A 3,716-nucleotide genomic window follows, 5' to 3' on the forward strand; every position below is an offset into this window, starting at 1 on the left:
GCGCCGCCGCCGCCCCTCGCTCCCGGCTTCGCCCTTCGGAGTCCGGGGTGGGGTGGGGGGGTGTCCACAGATCCAGGTGGCGCCGGTCTCCCGGAGGGCGCGCGTTAGCCGAGGCGCCGTGGGCAGGGTTCCCGGCTCCCCGGCGCACGCAGCCCGGCCGCCGTCCAGAGGCGAAAGGCAAAGTGAGCGGGCTCGGCGGCGGCGAGGAGCGGGCTCCGGGAGCCGGGGGCGGGGCCTGCCTCGCCGTCCTCCCTCGCCGTCCTCCTCCTCGCCCGCTGGCTCCGCGCGCTCGGCTCCCTCCGCGTGCACCTCCTGCCCGCCCGCGCCCGCACCTCCCGGCTCTCTCGGGCTGGGATTCCCCGGCGCCCCGCCCCGGACCTCGGGCTCCCCGCCTCGTGACGCCGTGCGCCCCCGCCCGCACTGGCCGGGAGGGGTGCGCGGGGCATGATGCGAGCTGCGGGAAGCCCCGGGGCCATCGGGAGGACCAGGCGCACCTCCCCCAGGCTCCTTTAAACAGTCCCCGAAGGGAGGGAACAGGAGGGAAAGAAGGGGTGCCGAGGTGAGGACCCAGGTGCGGGGTTTGAAGTAGGGAGCGGACGGCGTCTGGTTGACCCTTTGCCGGACTGTTCGGAACCCCGGGCGGCTTCTGAGGCCGCCCCAAAGGATTTCTCAAAGCAAGCAACCCGGTCGCGTCTTGGCCTGCAGACTTTGCGCTTCCTCTCCGCGCGTGGGGCGCCCCACGTGCCGTGCGCTCCGAAGGCGGCCCCGCACCCGCCCACCCCCATCCCCCGCTCCGCGGGCCGTGCCTTGGGCCGGCAGACCAGCCCCAGCGTCCCCCCTCCTCCCGTTTTGCCAGCCTCGGGTCCGGAGAAGGCACCCACGCCGCCTTCACGATGCCTCCCTCCCGTAGAGTGGGGTGGCAGTCTAGAGAGAATCTTCTTTCACTGGCAAAACCGGAACGTCTCGTTGCCTTGATTTTTGCACTCTCCGTTTCACGCTATCTCGGTGTCCACTCCTCCCCTCCTCATTGCACCCCCATGCTATTGCGGCACCGGCCCTCGAAACGCAGGCAGGGTTTTAAGGCTTGGCGGAGCCGAGTACACCAGGCCATGGGGTTCGACTTGGCAGGCATTATTTTAAACAGCAGTTCACACACCCGACACCGGCAGCCCAGCCCGTCAAAGGCAAGAAACAGGTGAGTGGTAAGGAAGGGAGATGGTGTTAGACGCAAAACTAATACTGGAAGAAAAAACAAATAAAGAGGGCGGAAGGGTGGGATGTGGTCCCGATGACCACTGAGTACTTGGGGGAAGGGTTTTACTCTCCCCTCCACTTTTCGTAATTTTGCAGGTCTGCCCCGTGCCCGCTAGAGGTCTCCAGAAAGAGTCGTTTGCTCTGGTTTCTAGGGTAGATGTTAGTGAAAACACAGCCGCCTGCAAATTTGAGTTCTGTTTCTGACAAAGTCACCCTGGGTGGTTCTTAGAGAATGAAAATCTCTGTAAGCTGTTTATCCCTAGACTTGGATCATTTATCTTTTTAAAGCACTTAATGTGATTAAAAGCTCAGAAAAACAAGAGTTATTTATCTGCTAAGTACCTACAGAAGCAAGGAAAACATCCTGAAGGAAGTGAATTCAATACGGAATGGAAGGAGGTGCTGGCGGTGGTGAGTTGGCAGAAGGAGAGAAGGATTCCGAGTAGCAGATGCCAAACGTGAAAGATTAGCGACGATAAAGAAAGCGAATGCATTTGCCTGGCTGAAACAATGGAAGCTCCATGACCTGTATCCATGCTGGGCTATCAGCAATGGGATCCCTGAAGCTTTAATAACAGAAGTGGCCAGATGAAAGCCTCAGTGCAGGAAGATGCTCTGCCCTGTGGGTTATTCTAAGGAAAAGGCCCTTTCAGCAAAGCCAGGAATAGAAACCCCAACCCCGTGTCAGTAAAAATGAAGGCCAGTTATGAGAAACCCAGGCCAGTATCTAGCAGGTCTTGGTAATGGATAAATATATCATAGGACACAGTGATGAGAGAGAGAAAGAGAAAAAAAAAAAAAAAGTTAGCAGGTGAGAGCCAGCCACCAGCCTGGCTTCACACCAGCAAGAGCCAATTCATCAGGATGTTGTTAAAAATACTTTCTAAAAGCAACAAGCAACAGAATAACTATTGTGTTGGTTACTTGCTTGAACATTACTATATTTCTTTCCTGTGTTCTCTAGGCAAAAATCTTTTTGCAGTCTGCTGTTGTTGGAAGCAGAGAAATATCTTTTTATGTTAAATTTGAGCCTAGAAAACAAATTTGGTGACAATGCATTTATGCTTCAGAAAGCATATTTCCATAATATTTCTTGGTGAGATAGGTTTAAATCATTTCATTTGTTTTGAATGTAATATTCTTAGTTGATTGTGATTTTAGCCACTACCATAATGGCAATACCCAAATCATTTTTTTTAAAGTGTATAGAAAGATGCAGAAATGGTGGGTTTGTCTCAGTAATAATCTGTTTAGAAAACATTCTTCTCAAAAGAAGAGGATTATGGGAGAATTATTACATCTGGGTTCAGGATGGTGTCTAGGATCTTCATATGTAAATCCCTGGCATGCATTAGGAAGGATTTCACTTTGAAAGAAGCTGGAGGTTTTTCTATTCTCAATCTATCAACCCATTTTAGAGAGGGTTGCAGCTCTGGAGACGCTCTGGCTACAGCTGCACGGCAGGAAAAAGGCTCAAGCCAGTCCTAGCTCTAGCCGCTCCCATCTCCAGCATCTAGATTGTCATCACAACCCATCATTCTTTCCTGCCTCCGTGGTCCCTCCCGTACAATGCCCCCAGGCACGCTGTCCTTTTCACCAGGGCTTCTCTAGTTCAAACTGTGAAAGGAAACCTGGAGGTGAGCGCTGGCATGTGCCTGTGATACCAGCACTGGAGAGGTACAGGCCAAAGGATCAGGAATTCAAGGACAGCCTTGACTAAGTACTGAATTTGGGTTTGGGGCCAGCCTGGCCTACAGGAAAGGGTTCTCCCAGATCATGGCTAGGGATATAGCTTAGTTGGTAAAGTGTTTGCATGCATGAAGCAGGAATCGAATAAACTGGGCTTAGTGGTATGTTCCTGCAGTTCCAGCATTCAGAAGTTCAGATTGTCCAAAATGGCTGTTGGGCTCATCCTCCTGTGAAGCTGGCTGCACAACTTATGTGCCAAATGATACCTAACAAATCCCTTAACCTTTGACCTGGTTTCTCATGCATAAAATGAAGATAAGGGCACTTATATTAAAAGGGTGATGTGGATGGGAAATGAGATAGATAACGAGAGGACCATAGATAGCTCAGGGTGTGACACTGGAGAAATTACATTTCATGTACGTTTCCATTAGTGCAAATAAACCATGCTATTGTCAAGTATACGATTCATATAAAAAAGAACCAGTCCACAAATAATAACACAAAACATCAAACATTATATGAAGAGTTCTGCTTTATACTGCTAGCTCTGAGTTCAGCGTGAATTCCTGCACCACGGTGTTGAGTGGGGGCTGTGCCCTGCCCTGAATTACTCTATATACTGCAAAACCAAGGGTTGGTTTTTTTTTTTTTTTTAATTTTTTTTTTCAGGTTGTGCTTTGCCCTAAGAGGCTTCATTTTACAAGCAGCTGTTGACTCCATTTTGCGTGCTAATGTAGAAGTAGGTAGATTCTGCATCCTCGTGGGCAGGT

Source organism: Psammomys obesus, unplaced genomic scaffold (assembly GCF_907164565.1).
Source record: "Psammomys obesus unplaced genomic scaffold, mPsaObe1.curated_primary_1811, whole genome shotgun sequence".
Classification (NCBI taxonomy): domain Eukaryota; kingdom Metazoa; phylum Chordata; class Mammalia; order Rodentia; family Muridae; genus Psammomys; species Psammomys obesus.